Here is an 18,860-nt window from a genome sequence, read left to right as displayed (position 1 = left end):
GTAGACAATCCGGGGTATTCAATATGGGGTATGTCCAGTCTTTTTAGTAGCCACTTAAAAATGAAAAAAAAACAATTATGAACGCTAACTTTAGCTAGTGTTTGTGACTAAGTGGCTAGTAAAAAAGACTGAACATACCCCATTTGCAATACCTTGTCTTCTTTTGCAAATGGTATGCTATCATGGGGGTAATTCTCATTCCTTGGCTACCACTCAAAGACAACATAACGAATCTGGCAAATTTCAATGTGAGAAAATGAAAAATCAAGCCTTGTATTTGACCCTGTAACTTTTAAGTAAATATTAGTGTTTTAAAACAGCAAAATGTATCACAACAATGATATCATCAATGAAAGTGCCATTTGTGTGTGAAAACTGCAAAAAACATCACTTTCACTGACAATATCATTACTGTGAAATGTTTTACTGGTTTGAAACACTAATATTTGTGTTCAACGAAGTCTCCAGAGTAAAACAGTACTCTTCATGTACAGGTTTTTGGGTTTCATGGAAAGTTACAGGGTTAAATACAGTGTTAGCAAATTAAATTCTCTGAACTTTCAGCCTGGGTGATCAAGCAGGTCCCTCAAATTGCAATCAATAAAATTAATTATCTAAGTAAAAATATTACATAAATATGCACCTACAATATATATATATATATATATATATATATATATATATATATATATATATATATATATATATATGTATATATATATATATATATATATATATATATATATATATACATATATATATATATATATATATATATATATTTAAATACATATACATATTTATATATTTGAAGTCTACGTGTATATTTATGAAACTATTTATGTAATTATGGATATATATATATATATATATATATATATATATATATATATATATATATATATATATATATATATAAATATATATCGTATTATTATTATTTTTTTATATATACATGGATATATATATATATATATATATATATATATAATTTCATGCTAAGTGTATTTTGATATAAATATAGAAAATAATATCAAAATACAGGTAGAATAAAATTACATATATATCTGAACATCTGAACATCAATCTCACAAAAAACAATGTCTTGACCTAGAGCATTTCTCCACTAATCTCATAACTCTTCTGTTACCTATCTCAAACCTCACCTGTCTTAGCTCTGCAACCTCAGTCTACAATTCCACCCTCTCCTCTCAACTAGACATCATGGCACCACCTACATTTAAATGAAGCAAGTGCCCCCACACCAAGATGACTCAATAACTCCAAAAATGCTCCAGAACTACTGAACGCTGTTGAAGAAAGTCTCACTGTGCGTGTGACTTTCTCCACTATAAATTTATGCTGCGCTCATACAGCTTGTCTCTTTCCTCTGCAAAAGTAAATTTCTTCAATATCCTCATAACCACACCCTCATGCAAACCTCAACGACTATTTCACACATTTAACTCTCTTCTTCGCCCTATTGTTCCTCCTCCATCTACTAACTTGACCGCCTCAGACTTTGCAAGATCTCTACATTCCCCTAGCCTCTCACCCTCTACTGTTTTATGTTCATTCGCACCCGCTACAGCCGGAAGAGGTTTCTGCTCTGTTCCAGTCCTCCCGCCCCTCCACCTGCTTCGTAGATCCAATTCCTTTGCATCTCATCCTTACTCTTCTTCTCTTTATCTACCTCTCACTAAAACTCTCAATCTCTCTCTTTCCTCTGGCATATTTCCATCACCTTTCAAACATGCAACTATAACCACAATTCTAAAGAAGCCCAACCTTGACCCTAACTCTCCATCCAACTACCGTCCTATCTCGCTACTGTCTTTTACATCCAAGATCCTTGAAAGAGTTGTGTATGCGAGATTGACAGACTTCTTTGAGTTCAACTCTCTGCTAGACCTGCTTCAGTCTGTTTTCGGTGCTAAGCACTCTGTGGAAACAGCACTGACCAAAGTATCCAAGTATCCAGTACTCGCTGCAAAATCTTGTGGTCACTACGCTATCCTAAGTCTCCTTGACCTTTCTGTGGCTTTTGACACTGTTGATTATCAACAGCTTCTTCTCATCCTCCTCAATATCGGTCTACAAGATATTGCTCTCTCCTGGTGCTCTGCCTACCTCTCCCAGCACTCAGGTGTGTCCCCCCCCCCTATTGTTATGTATAATCCCCACCCACCGCGCAGGGTTGGGGGCCGGGGGGAGGACATTAGGTCCCCCCCAATTTTTATGGGCTCAGGAGATTTTTTTTTTTTAACACTTTTTAATAGACATGCCCCTACTAGCTGGGTCACATGCTGCACTGGCCAATCACAGCCATGCCATTAGTAGTCATGGCTGTGATGGCTTCTAAGGGCACACGAGTCAAATGCTTGTTGATTGGCTGCCCTGCAAAATGCGTCATTAAATCGCCAAACATCGAACTCCAACCCGAACATACAGTGATGTGTCCGTGTTCGGGTCCGGGGTCCAAAAAACGTTATGTTCAGTACGAACCTGAACTTTTCAGTTCGGGTTCGCTTAACTCTATTTACAACCAACAATAGATAGACAATACAAATAGACATGGATATACAGATAGCTGTCAGGTTCCAAAAAGTCCCTAAAATATTTGTTATTGAGGTATTGTACCATGTTTATATTGTAGTGCTCTGTCTACTATATGTAAAGTAATGCATATTAACCCTTGATGATAATTTTCTGATCATAGGAGTGATTACAAAACAATAGATTATTTATATTTACTAATATTCTTTTGCAAAACAATTAATGTAAGCTATTCATTCCATACTTTTAGTGAATAAAGAAGTTGATAGGTACATGAAGTTTTTAACTCAATATATCAAAAAATTGTAAATTTCTGGGGGTAGCTTAATAAATAGATAAACAAGCAAACAAAAGCATTGTCAACCACACAAAAATCAAGTAATTAATCTATATGCAACCATCCCAAATGAATGGTGATAATAAATGTGCATGACATTTAGTGCCTTTTAGTTGCCCTGAATTTTTTTAAAAAAAAGAAAAAATGTTCTGAAAAGCTAACTCAGCTTCATGCCATGTGCTTTACTTTAATATCTGTCGGATATCAGAAATGCAGAGTTGCACTTGCGAGTTTAGTGAAAATTCCTCTAGTTCATTGTGGGCAGATGATCATGAAAATCAATAGTGTACATGCCGAGTAAATGTGTACTTTTAAGGAAGGCTGTTATTTTTAGATTTAACACCTGTGTTTTGTTTGGAGAAATATACAGTTCTTTAAACAAAAAATGCAGGGCAGAGAGTTTGGGGCTGCATTGTCTCTTGGGGAATTTGCAAAAATGCTGGCAGCTGCAAACCTTTACAAATCATCTTTTTAAGATAAAAATGAACTTCCAGTAAAGGACATAGTGAGCATTATGGAGAATAAGGAAGGAGGGACAAGGATGTCATTGTAAAATACAGAATGAATTTAGCAGTGCAGAGTGAGCACAAATTAATCTTATACTTTAAAATCAGATGTGGCCCGGTTTTATATATATATATATATATATATATATATATATATTTAAAAAAAAAAAAAAAGTAAAAAATATGATGAAACAGCTAGAGTGATGAGACAGAAAGAAAAGAGCTGAATCAAGAAATCAGGAACTATTAAGGTTTGCGCTATGCAGTTTCCAGTAAGTGTTAGGGACTAATTGCTTAAAAGTATCAAGAGGTGGCAGCTCAGTGCTTGGTGTGAGCTTCTGCCAAGACTCAAATGAGAAAAAAAGAATGGATTGCAGACAGAAGTAGAAGTTGGCCCTTTGTGAATGACTATATCGCTATAAACGGTGTTGTACCAAGGACATGTTGTCTTTTCTTGATATCATTTGATATAATCTATCGGTTTACCCTTTGGTGTTTTCATTGAAAATTATCATTTATTCTCTTAAAAAAAAAAAAAATCCCAAACATTAACCCTTACAGTGCTCCTTCTAATCAGTAATGCAACGTAAAGGAACACTCTAAAGTTAGGAATGCAAACACATATTCCTAACTTTAGCATGTTTTCCAATATATTTAGATTCCTGCCTCCTCATGACAAATAAAATAAAGAGTTATTTCTGACGACTACATTACTGGTGATCTCAACCAATCCAATGATTTCCCATTGCTGCACTGCACCAATCATCTTCTTAGAGAAATGCATTATGCCAGACATATTGTGCCAGAAAATATATTTTGCCCAACAATCATAGCTGCAATTAGCTCAATGCATCTCTATGGGTTCCATATGTTCATACAGGAAAACTCTCTAGTGGCTGTCGGAGTGACACTATTTTATTCAAAAAAGGTAGTGTTTGCATGGCAGAGGCTGCAGGGAGAGTCTCCTTGCACCAGAAACATACTACATTAAGCTGTGCTTGCCATGTCCACCATGTCCCTTTAAAGGAACACTATAGTACTATAGCTAAATAAAGCAGTTTTAGTGTATAGATCATTCCTCTGCAATTTCACTGCTCAATTCACTGTCATTTAGGAGTTAAATCACTTTGTTTCTGTTTATGCAGCCCTAGCCACACCTCCCCTGGCTATGATTGACAGAGCCTGCATGAAAAAAAAACTGGTTTCACTTTCAAACAGATGTAATTTACCTTAAATAATTGTATCTCAATCTCTAAATTGAACTTTAATCACATACAGGCGGCTCTTGCAGGGTCTAGCAAGCTATTAACATAGCAGGGGATAAGAAAATCTTAATTAAACAGAACTTGCAATAAAGAAAGCCTAAATAGGGCTCTCTTTACAGGAAGTGTTTATGGAAGGTTGTGCAAGTCACATGCAGGGAGGTGTGACTAAGGTTCATAAACAAAGGGATTTAACTCCTAAATGGCAGAGGATTGAGCAGTGAGGCTGAAGGGGCATGCTCTATACACCAAAACTGCTTCATTAAGCTAAAGTTGTTCAGGTGACTATAGTGTTCCTTTAATATGCTGAATTAACCAGAAATGTCAAGTTCTGCAGCATTGTCTTCAGCTGTAAATGCCATTTGTTTAAATAAATATATTGATCATACATTCAAAACATTACAGAAAATGTCAAGGAGAAAATGCACATTTCTCTCCAGCCGTTCATACTATTTAATATTTAGTAGAGCTGCGTCTATCCATTTATATGAATTTTACCAGCAATGATCAGTGTAGGTTTCTGGAAAAGGCATCTAGGTTATGGTGCACAAGAATAAAGGATAAAATGAAACATATGGGGAAATGAAACATATGGAAGGGCTGAGGTGAAATAAGGCACATAGAGGTGCTGTGGGTAATTGAGACACATGGAGGGGCTGGGGAAAGAAAGAGACACACGTAGGGGCTGAGGGGAAAAAAGAAACACATTGAGGGGTGGGAAGAGACACACAAAGGTGCTTGGCGGGAGAAAGAGACACATAGAGGGGCTGTGAAAGGGGGACAGGTGACACACAGGTAAGACCACATATTGAATATGCTGTGCAATTTTGGGCACCTGTTCTAAAGAAGGATATCATGGCACTAGAAAAAGTGCAGAGGCGGGCTACAAAATTAATAAAAGGAATGGAACATATCAGCTATGAAGAAAGGTTAACAAATTTAAACCTATTTAGTTTAGAAAAACGTCGCCTGAGAGGGGATATGATAACATTATACAAATATATTCGGGGCCAATACAAACCATTGTGTGGAAATCTATTCACAAACCGGACTTTACATAGGACACGAGGCCATGCGTTTAGACTGGAAGAAAGAAGATTTCGTCTAAGGCAAAGGAAAGGTTTTTTTACTGTAAGAACAATCAGGATGTGGAATTCTCTGCCTGAAGAAGTGGTTTTATCAGAGTCCATACAGATGTTCAAACAGCTACTAGATGCATACTTGCAAAGACAGAATATTCAAGGATATAATCTTTCAATGTAGGATAATAACTGCTTGATTCAAGGATAAATCTGACTGCCATTGTGGGGTCAAGAAGGAATTTTTTGTCCTAGCCTGTTGCAAAATTGTGCTTCAAACTGGGGTATTTTTTTTGTTTTTTTTGTTTTTGCCTTTTGGATCAACAGCAAAAAACAGGTGTGAGGAAGGCTGAACTTGATGGACGCAAGTCTCTTTTCAGCTATCTAACTATGTAACTATGTAACACAGAGTGGCTGAGGAGGCGAACAAGAGACATACATAGTGGCTGGGGAAGGGAAGAATGAAACACACAGATGGGCTGTGAGTAAAGAGACTCACAGAACGTTGGGGGAAGGGAAGGCAGAGACAAAAGTTTCTATGTAAAAGGGGGCAAAACAGTTAAAGATAGAAACATTGATTATATGCAAATGCTTGTCTGCTTAAAATAAATATGTTCTTCTGTTTATTTTAAAGCCCTATAAGTGCTTTCTTTCACTTTAGAGTAATAATTTTTAGTTTTCAATTTTAAGTTATCTTTTTCACCTCTATACCTGCACACTATGCTGGTGTGATGCACTATTTGGCTGGTATAGAATTTTTTTCCAGGGCTGGTTTTCGTTCCCAGTCTGAAGATGAATAGCTCTGTACATAAATATTAACATCCAAAATAAAGATCATGCAGCAACATAATAAAGCCTAGAATAAAATTAAGATTAATTGAAAAAAAACAAAAAACCTAAAGCAAAACTTAATCCATCACCTGAAACCATTGACATTAAATCAATATACACAAATATATACCAAACAAACTGAAGATATATAATTATGGAATGTTTAAAAATTCAAAATTTTATCTACAAGGCAATATAAGCATTTTGGACTTGGGAACTGATGAGTGGCTGCTGAGAAACAAGCAAAAATGTGTTATTCATAGTTTAGTCCTCTTGGATCTTACTCAGCAGAAGTTAGTAGATGCAGGTGTAGATAATGGCATATTAATGTTTCTACTTATAGTCAAGCTACTGGCTGGATAAAAAATCAAATCAAAACTACATTATAAACAGAACATGCTATGGGTTTTCTAATTCTTCTAGTGAAATGGTTGGTAGATCCCCAGATGCTTTACAATTACAACCTCTGTTATTCTTCGACAATATGCGCAGACATACCTATTAAACTACTCTAGTCTATCTCCTGGCTATAACTATTTTAGTTAAAAGTAGCTGTGTGAATGATGGGCAGTGAGTGTGATCCAATACAATACATGTTATCATTAAAACCAATAAGAGTATTTTTTATTTGGAATAAAAACTGTAATCTAAGTGGCAACAGATCTATGAATATGGCAATGTCATTATAATGTATCCTTTCCTATAATGGAAGTGTTTTAAAAGAAAAAAAAAACAAGGAATGGAGTGTGGATTCATAAAGAATCATTTGTATTTTACAACAAATTGCATTTTTCAATTAGGGATTTATTTCTCTTTAATGTTTATTATCTGATTGTTCGTATTTCCGTTTTATTAAAGCATGTAAAAAGTGGAGCTCATTTACATAGAAATTGGACATACTTCTACTACATTTTTATGACAAACATAATGCAAAGCGAATTAAAAGGCAACAAAATAAATTAAATTGCCACCACTGTTGGTGATCACTTATCACTTAATCAAAAACATTGAAATTCCGCTCAAAGTAAATGTTATGCTATATGGTCAAATATGCATATTAAAAGATGAATTTATAAATAGGATTCAATATATTTATTGAAATATAACAGAATATCAGAAAGCTAGTAAATATGTATTGATTTGTTGTTGTTTTTTTGTTTTGTTTATTGTTTTGCAATTGAAATTGTATTATGGAGATGCCACACAACAGACATAAAAATGACAAATGAACAATGAGGAAATCCTGCAATAAAGAAAATACAAACAGAAAGGTACATACAGACCCAATCACATTGAGCAAGAGTTTCCTTCAAGGGCAATTCACTTTTGCACATAGATCTATATTGTCTATGCGTGTATGGTGGTGTATTTTACTATGACAAATCTCTAGTCACAGTCATAGTCATAGCGGAAAATATAATCTGTTTGTCCATTGACCTCTCTCTCTTTCTCTCTCTCCTTCTCTGTATCTCCCTCTTTCATTCATTCTTTATCTCTCTGTAGATACTTTTCTACGCTGGGAAATAAGTCTTCTGTGTATAGTGACTTCATACAGATGTGTAAATGTGTGTTAAAGACAATGTTAGAAGTGGGTAGGCTAAAGGGGGTTGAAGGTTTGAGAGGAGTCAACATCAGAGTTAGTTTACATAGGGCATTTAGTGTTAAGAGACCTTAAAGCTGTACAGCAGGTGCAGTTGTGGTATAAGGGGTGCTTAGGTTTGTTGGGTTTTATGGTTAGATTGGGATTAAATTTAGTATTTGGGTTCATAGGGAGTGAAGAATTATTGAGTTTAATTTTAGAGTAAGGTTAAATTTATTATTAGGTTATTAAATATAGGATTAAGATAAAGGGTTTCTTCTAGTTTATGTTGTACTTACATTTAAGTTTAGTATTCAGAAGAGGTTAAATGTATGGTTATGGAAAATGTCTTTTTAGGGCATGTGAAGTCTGAGAGTTATTTGCAAACTATTCACCTTCCTATGTCTTTTTAACCCCTTAAGGGCACATGACGTGTGTGACACGTCATGATTCCCTTTTATTCCAGAAGTTTGGTCCTTAAGGGGTTAAAGTCCAATCACACATCTTTGATTGATTGTTGAGCTAAAGTAACTGTTATACATTGTCCATCACTCAGTGTTGTCCCTGGTCCTCCTGCAATGCATCCTGTTTGTTTGTAGATAGGATGTGATCCATTTCACTTCCTGTCCAGACTCACACACAGACACTGGAGGAACTGGAACAACACTAAATTTTACATCTGCTGTAAATGTACCTGCAACTCTGCTTCCAAGCATAGGAGGCTGACAGGACTGCAGAGCACATTGCCAATACTTTTGGTACTTATCTCCCACCAGCCCACTCGACTTCAAAAAAGGCACCTTATTAGTGAAGAAAACAGGCACCCCCTTTATAGATCAGGTACCTGTAAGCAGGTGCCGTTTCTGCCTAATGAGAAATATAGCCCTGTCTGCAAGTATCTTTAAAGGATAACTATGCTTTCCAAAGATACATTCATAGTTGGAAACACACGGCGGTGATATTCTGTGTCTTATCTCCTTGCATAATCAATTGTACTTTTAATTTAGAACAGCATTAAGGAATATTAATGATAATATTCATCACTTAAAGGCTACAAGAAAATCATCCTTACGCAATTTAGAAAATGTATTTCTGAATGGGGGAGGACAAAGTGATTTCCTAAACTGCTTCCTTAATGACCTTGCATCCCGTAATTTCTCTTAATAATAATTGTGGGGGAGGACATGGGGGGTCCAGCATTTCAAGGATGCTTTTCCTTTTGTTCTGCTTACTGTGTATCCTAAAACATTTCTGCAGTATTAATAAAAATCCATCCTAATCGAGTTTCATATCCCACATGTCAGAAACAAATACCAATGACTTGTTGAAATAATGAGATAATTAAGAAACCTTAGCAGCACCAACTTGCGGGCATTCCTTGCCATCTGTCAGTCAGTCCAGCATACTGTATTGGTAGTGAAAGGCTTATAATTACGGCAGTTGTAAGTTTAATAAATGATCCAATGATTTCATTATACAGAATCAATTTACATAATAAACTGCCAAGTAGAAGAGCTGTTAATAAATTTCTCTTTTTACATAAAAAAAAAAAAAAAAAAAAAATAACAACGTTGGAACAGCAAGGAAATAGGTTTCACAATTGTAATTGGCTTCATGTTTTTATGTTCCGTGCACATTCCATTTGATGGGCTGAAAGAAAAACTAGATGAATTCTCTTTTGCATTTTATTTTTTTTTTTCTTTCTGAAGGAGCTATTCGGTGCTATTACTGCTATGTAGTGTCTGGCTGCAATGCAGCACTTTTTACAGGCCCATGTTACCCTTCTGAATACTAGAATTCACTTATCAACTTAAATAATCTTCCTCTGTATTACTACTTTGTTTTGTCTGAAATTAATACAAATACAGGTTTGCTCAAAGATGGATATATTGTCAGTGAATTCTGCAAAGGTAAACTTTCAATTTAAAGGATTTCTTCATTTTACTTACATGATTTGCTTTGTATCTGAATGCAATAGAATACCAAAACAATCTAGCTTTTTTTTTTAGTTACAAAACTAATGTAGAGAGGGTCCTGGTGCAATAATGTTTTTGGGGCTCCCTCTTGCACAAGGGTGGCCAAAAGGTAGATCCCAATCTGTCGAACTTACATAATGCTATGCCAGCTGAAGATTTACCATTTGTCAATCCTTGCATGGTTGTATTTGTGAGTAGTGTTTGTTCATTTGAATGTAAGCATGTTTTTGTATAGAGTATGTGTGTGCATGTATGGGTGTATTTGTATGTACTGTTGTTATTGGAATGCAGTGGTATAATTGTGTGTAGTGTTTACGTTGGAATGCAGTTGCGTGTTTGTATATATTGTTGACTTTTACATGCAGCTGTGCTTTTGTGTGTAGTGCTGGTGTTTGTATGATGTATTGATATTTGCAGGGATGTATGCAAATATACACATACATTGCCACATACATGCATACTTACACAGATATACATTAACACACACAGACACATAAAAAACAAACTGACACACACACACACAGATACACACTGACACACACACACACACACACACAAATACACACACTGCAACATACACACGGACACATACACTGACACACAGATATATACACTGATACATCCAGATAAAGATACATACACCGTGACAAATATATACAAACTGACACATACACCCACTGGCACACAGATACACAAACAAACATACACTGACACATTGGCACACAGATGCACATACTGACACATACACACACAGTGACACTGATACATCCACTGACACATACACATAACATGACACACAGATATGCACACTGAAATATGCACACACCGACACACAGATACACACATAGATACATACTCACACTGTCCCACAAATACACACTGACAGATACATACTGATACACAAATGCACACAGTGACACACAGTTACACACACACACACAAACTGACACACACACACATACATGTCATACTTTTTATATTTGTAACCACCCTTTTGTTGAAACGCCTTTTGTGTGCTGGATGGTGGCTTTCCTGAGGTCCTGCTGCTGGTGGCAGAGGCTGATGGGAGTGTCGGTCAGGAACTGGCTTACTCTCCTTGCTCCTGCCCACTCAAATGACACCTCTTCCTCCCACATGGCTCCCTCTAATTGTGAGGGGAAGTGCCTGCTGACGTGCCCGGCCAGGCCTCTGTTCACCAATACCCATCATGTGGCCCTAAGTGCATGGGCCACCCAATGTGCTCCTTGAACGTGCAGGCCACCACTGTTATTTGCTGATGAGTAGCTGCTGTTTAAAAACCACAAAAGCCTGGCCCCATGACAATAAAGGCAATTAAGGGATCTAGGAACTTGGTCATCTTCTGTGGTCCATTAACATTATAGTTATAGAATGTGTACAGTTTGTTCCTTCCTCTTTGTGTCTCTATGTTTTTGGATGATACACCCCACTGTGCAGGCTGAAAAAGGCAGGTGGATAAAAACATGTTTTTTGTCATATTTACCTGATTCTTCTTTCTTACGCTTTCCACACCCACTCCAGGTCAAACCAATCAGTGTCCTATCCCCAAGAATGCTAAAAAAGTACATTGGGCATGCTAGACAGATTAATCTGATTAGGAGTCTGATTAGTGTGATCATGTAGATCAGGCTTCTGTGTCAACTTTCTTTCTCATTCTGCTGAGAATCATGCCCTGTTTCTGTCACTAGTGGACTGGTCTGAAACTAAGAAGTGTGAGTAAGAGGAAGGGGGTGATGATGAAGAAATCACCCAAGCTGCCGTGTCCAACAAAGCAAGATTTTATTCACTTTACAAACATTTATTACATAATTTTCACAGTTTTCCTTGCCTTATTTTGTTTAAAAGTGTTTGCTTGCTGGTTAAAAAAATTATTGTCAAGTGATGCATGTCCATTTAACTGAATCTCTTGTCACGACCCCTGTTGTTTCTCATAAGCAGTAAAGCTTAATACCTTGTCTCCGATTGAATCCTACTGAAGTTCTTTCTGTACGCATAACTAAAAAATAGTGTATTCACCTTCAATAAATATTCTATCTGATCATACTAGTAGTTAAAAGGCATACTTGTTGGTTCCCAATTTCTCCCCTGACAATAACTGTAAGTCACATAGAGTAAAAAGGTCACAAAGTATAGTATATATTAAAGTTGATGCAGAAAAATCTGAAACTTACTGTGAATCCAATTAACAAAAATGTCACATTATTAGCTTTTACCAGCAGGCTTTGTCTGAACGCATCAACATTCACTAAAAGTGAGTTACTGTATGTTCTGTGAAATGGTTTTTCCACATCACTTCTACTCTTACTGAATTGACTCATTTTCCTGTGACACTTAATGGCACTGTTGTGTGAAATAAGGCTTCTTCAACCGGCTCTCATATTAGAGGGACGGATGATGAAAAATATGCATTCTCAAACTGGAACGAGGAATAATTTAATTTAGTTGTTTACCAGGAAAGCAATATACTTCATCACAAATTAAACTAAACAAACAGACTCTTGGCAAAACAGGGCCCTGGTGTGATAGAGGCTGCTAGACAATAGACAGGCATGTTAGAGTGAAAATTGAATTATATGTAGGCCAAGAGGATAAAAAATTGTTGTATTAGAATTTCTCAATTACCAATCAGTAAGAGCAGACACTGAGATAATAACTGTACCTTTATCACAGTAACACGAACGGTCTGACCATGGCAACAGCCACAATAGCTGGGGGAAACGGGGAAATATTTTTTATGCAACCACAAACACAGATTTTTTTTTATATATATATATATATATATATATATATATATATATATATATATATATACGTATATGTAGAAAGGCCATTAGGCCTGAATTTGTGGGAGGAGTAAGTCCCCTACTTAAACTCTCAGGCCCTACTCACCTCTGCCGTTCAGCTGATTGTCCCCATAGCAACCAAGACTTCCGGTCCAGGCTTCCCGCCAGAACTGTTCCTGTTTCCAGCAGTCAGACGTCCTGAGCAATCCTCCGTCCGTTGGAGGTCCTTCCACTCGTTTTTTTCCCGGTCGAGGTACCCGGCTTCCGGTCACGAGACCGGCATGTTCACGTAAGCTAAAGCGAGGGAAATGACGTTTGGCTATTTCCCTCCGTTCGGGCCTACAAACATAGGGGTAGACTCCCTCTATCTTATTTCATACGAATACATGCTCGTTTAAACGTATTTAGCGTTCACGCCAAAATGGACAAACGCTCGGCACATTTATGCTTCATTAAACATATTCGTACGGAAACTACCAAATCTATATATCAAATATAGCACTCACGTTATTTCTTGTATTCCCTTATTTCTGTTCGGTCATTTAAGTACCAACCTATTTCGTACGGTTAAAAAACGAACACCATATACTATTCATATTCGGTTACATCCTATTCAAAACATAGAATCAATTCACTTATTTCATTTACACGAATTCTTCGATATTAACGCATATTCACTGATCCGGTCATTTAAAAATACTGATACTTACACGTCAGTATGTGGTTACACTAATCTGGTCTAACTACCAGTCTTTTCTCTTTTTCTATGTTCGCCAGTTTAAATTATTTTTCTACATTAATAAATCTCCAATACTAGTATAAACATACGGTTTTCCAGACACATAATAATAAACTTATAACTTCATCCTTTTAACCACAGTTCATACTCCATACATCACTAATAAAAGTTATACAAATTCTTTAAATTTACACCAGACACATTTTAAAAACTCTACATACAGATATTACGACATTAAACACTACGTGCTACAATATTAGTTACATCAACATCTGTACTATTCATTTTCCATATAATCACGCTGTCACATATCTTGGCTTTACAGATTGCATCGGTTTCTCGCTTTTCTGCGCTAAAGTTGTTATTTCAAGGTCATTTATTACGGGAACAGGTATTGTATTTTATCACTTTGAGTCATCAAGGTTTAGGCCTAAAAATTTATTTAAACTATTAAGTTTTATTACATACCATCACATCTGTTGTTAACTATGAACATTTTCTTCGGTTAACCCTTAGCTCCAGTATTAACCTAGGCTTCCACCGGTTCAACACTGTTAAAACCTACTACCCTTAACATAATTTCTGTACATCAAACCAAGGTATAGTTCTCTATTCTGTTTACAACTTTTCATACAAAGACCTCACGCGGTCTCATTTTCATTATTACTGTCTCAAAGGCTTACGCCCACGGTACGTTAACTCTTTATTATCTTCTACCTAGACATACGGTCATACGGCCTTCAGGCTCTGGAAAAACACCAAAACCTGACCCGGTACTCAGCCATACCTTCAGGTACTTATGTCCTTACCCAAATACGTCCATTGTCCAACCCAAGGCCTCATTCAGCCTTCTCAAAAAATATCTAAATCATCCCATTCAAACACCCTAAACCTTCCAGATCCCTCAACGCAGGATCTCACGTTGCGCCCCTAACAAACCAACTCCCAATACAAATCATACGCCACCACGATACGCATAAATACATCAACATCTGTCTTAATCCCTAGGATTCTTCCTCAAGGACAGCAACAAGACAAGACTCACTACATTTAATACTACCAGAAGGTTCCAGAGACCATTTGCAACCAGTCAAGGTTAGTATCCACACAGCACTCCAGTCCTCGCACTATACCCTTTAGTATACAATCGAACTGGCTACAGGGTCTAGGCTAATGCCTTAGCTCACCCTATTAGGAAATCCGATCCCACGAGGCCTTCCACCCCCACCCCACCTCAACACGGAGGTACTGCCCCACGCCCAAATCATAGTTATAAGCCTCGCATGCCCTACTATAGGGCTCTAGTCAGGGCCTCACCTGTCACGGCCACACGTTTTTGATCTCTCTTTACTGTCACCGAGAGGCCAACATCCCGCCACCACATCTGTGGCAACTACGTCATAAGCCAAAGCATAGGTAGAGCCTCTCACCGCCACTTGGCATTAGCAGGGCCTCACCTACCCAAACATTCAACAGTTATGTTTTTCGCTTCGGCATCCAGCATTACAGTCCTGTTCTTCCATATACACCACCCCCCACACCCCTCCAACTTACCTTACTCCCTTGCTAATATATCTTCACATAATAATTCCTTTTTAGAATGTCCCAAGAACCAATTCCAACTGAAGAATTGACAGAAGAGATACCATGCACGCCAACCAGAACCGAGTCTCCAGGCGAATCACTCACCCTTTCAACCCCCACGTCCTTGAGAGCATGGACTATTCCCAAAATTACGACCGAGCTTAGGCTCAGGGGAATCCCCTTTCCGGCCACAGCTAGAAAGGCAGAACTTTACAGGCTGCTTACCCAACAAGCCCCCGAGCCTAGGCCAGGCGCAAGCTCTCAAGGACAACCACCGGCAACAGCACGGCCACCCAGGATACCCTGGCAGCTATCTTGGCCAACTTGCAGACAGTGAATAGCAGGCTATCTAAGGTGGAGAGCGCCATCTCCTCCCCAGGTACTACCATGGAAGTCCCAGTCTCCACCACGGCTGTACCCGCTATACCATCATGCCCTCCTATACTCCCCCCTCCAGCACCAGGCACAGCCATTACACCCTTCGAGTCACCAGCACACTCCGTCCCAGACTCTATCAGGAAAGATATCCTAGACGGGAAGGACGTGTGTCTGGTGTCTCTGCTCATAGCCTCTCAGGATATACTCGAGAATAAGGCATGCAACTATGGTGACATATCAGTGGTGCTCAAAACGAGGGATCCCAGACTCAATAAAAAATTGTCTATCCCCCAGTTCGTCATAGCTTTTGGGATATACCGCAACGTCATTTGCACGGTATATCCCCACAGGAGAGAAGAGTTAGACCTCTATCTTCACAAGGTGGTGGATCTAGGCATCAAGTACGGGGGCTCTTCTTTCTATGACTATCACAAGTCAGTTTCAGCGAAGGCGGCGACCCATCTGAAGCAGTTCAATATAAAAATGAACTGGGGTCAGATGGACACAGAACTCTTCTGTCGCCACTTCGCTGGACTCAGGCCCCCGGCTTGTGTCATATGTAATTCGACATCCCACATGGCGGACTTATGTCCCATCGAAGCAGATGCCACCACCTCCACTCCCACCCCGCACTCCACTTTCACACCTCACTCTACTTTCACCCCTCACAACAAACGAGCAGGTGGACTAAGGGATAAGCTGGGTAGGCCCATCTCCTTTTTAGGTAAAGCGCAGGTGTGCAATAATTTCAACGCAGGCTCCTCCAGTTTCAGCGCCTGTAGATTATTGCACATCTGCTCCATATGTTTCAGGGCACATACTAAGACCATGTGTCCGGCCAGGTTGTCACCAAACAAATGACTAACCGACATAAACATCGACAACCTGTTTTTTTACCTAAGGTCTCACCCTAGCAGGCACTTGGTGGAATATCTCACCACAGGGTTCACACAAGGGTTTCTCACGGGCATTGTAGCCATTTCCCCAGGTACACTCGAATGTCCTAATCTCCAGTCAGCACGTTTAGACCCAGTCTCCATAGACACTCTAATTTCCTCTGAAATCACAAACGGTTTCATAATCGGGCCCTTCACCTCATCACCATTCTCCTTCTGGCGCACAAACCCCATTGGTATTGCTATCCACAAATATTCTAATAAAAAACATCTAATTATTGATTTATCGGCACCGCACTCCTCTTTTGTTCCAAGCATAAACGCACTCATTCCAGCAGATGAATTTTCACTTCAGTACGTAACCATCGACGACGCAATACAGTCCATCATATCCTCTGGTAATTGACCCTGGCTCAGCAAAACAGACATTACAAACGCGTTTAAATTACTACCCATGCACCCCTCACTCTGGCACTTACACGGTGTTAAATGGCGAGGGAAATATTACTTCTCAACACGACTCACTTCGGCTCTCGAAGCAGCCCCAAACTGTTCGACATTTTCGCCGAGTCACTATGCTGGCTGCTTCTGAACGTCATCAGGTGTCACTCCATTATTCACTACCTAGACGACTTTCTACTGATAGAGCGAGGGTCACCAACACCCACAGCAATCAGAAGTACTACAGCACTTTTTTCCACACTTGGTGTCCCTTTGTCCCCAGCCAAAACTATAGGCTCCACAACTAAATTGACCTTTCTGGGGATAGAGCTGGACTCTGTTCACCACAGAGCTAGCCTTCCCCACGACAAACTGTCACGATTGAGAAGGGAGATAGACATGTTCCTGCGGAATGATGTTTGCACCAGGAGAGAACTTCAGTCACTTCTCGGATCCCTGAACTTTGCCATGCGCATCATCCCGCAGGGAAGGTCTTTCATATCCAGACTTCTTTGCCTGCTCCACGCAGTTCCGGACTCCGGCACAGTTTCTTTGGACCCCCACGCCAAGGCTGACTTAGCTATGTGGGGGAAGTTTTTGAGAGATTGGAATGGTATCTCCATGTTTATCCCCCCTCTCTCCACCTCTTCACCCATCATACACACAGACGCAGCAGCCAACACCGGTTTTGCTGCCATTTTTGGAAACCACTGGTTTAGAGGCCACTGGCCCACTGAGACGGATGCCTTGCCAGGATTCAGGGAGACCTCAGCACTATTCAAAATTTATCCCATTGTGGCGGCCGCACACACCTGGGGTCATCTCTGGTCTGGCAAGGCAGTAAAATGCTACTCAGACAACTCGGCGGCTTGCGAAATCGTTAACAAAGGGCGCTCATCATCCCTGACCATCATGCGGCTGATTCGCAAGCTGACCTGGTTGGCAGCATCCGGTCAGTTTCACTTAGTATGTTTTCACATCCCGGGTATTCACAATACGGCCGCTGACGCTCTTTCTCGTTCTCAATTCCAGGCATTCTCTCAGGCACTCCCAACGGCTCACCAACATCCATCCAGGACACCACGGTTTCACGAACTAATCTTGGATTAAGCACACTCTTGCATCACGCTAGAACACTCACTCACCAAGCATTATCACCCAACACCGCTATCACTTACAATATGGCACTTAAAATATTTAACAAATTCACTGCAGAATTCGGTCTACAAGGTGACTTTTCTATCCAAACCATGGTGGCTTTTGTCTCTTTTTGCCACCTACACCTTAAACTTTCTCACAACACCATTAAACTTTACCTCACCGGGATTCAGCACCACAGCCTCACCACTTTTCCTAACAACACTCCTTTCCTGTCATCAAACCCCATTAAAAAGGTTTTGAAAGGCATATCTAAGGTTTCACCTCCACTCACTATTACTAGATTACCTATAGACGGACATATCTTCAGGTCACATAGCAACCTCCTTGACACAGCCCCATTCGATAGCAACACTAATACGGTGATCAAATCTGCTATATATCTCGCTTTTTATGGTTTTCTCAGACCTAGAGAGTTCACCGTGGTGTGTCAAGGAGATATCACATTAAGCCTTAAAAAAATCACACCTCACTAAGATAGAGGATCACTACCTACTTTCGATCCCTACAACAAAAACCAACCAGTCACTACACCCTACAATAATTTCTTTCTTCCCTACTGATAATGCCTGGTGTACGGTAAAGGTACTAGACCACTTACGGTCAACTCTTCTAGCACACCTACCAGACTCTCCGCTCTTAACACTACAAGGGCACCCACTGACCACGGCAAAATTGATGTTGCATGTCAGAACTCTGTTATCCAATCTCGGACACAACCCGGCTGCATTCTCCGG

The sequence above is a fragment of the Pelobates fuscus genome, chromosome 3, assembly GCF_036172605.1.
Source record: "Pelobates fuscus isolate aPelFus1 chromosome 3, aPelFus1.pri, whole genome shotgun sequence".
Taxonomy (NCBI): domain Eukaryota; kingdom Metazoa; phylum Chordata; class Amphibia; order Anura; family Pelobatidae; genus Pelobates; species Pelobates fuscus.
The sequence above is the reverse complement of the archived record's forward strand: the minus strand, read 5'-3'. Positions refer to the sequence as shown.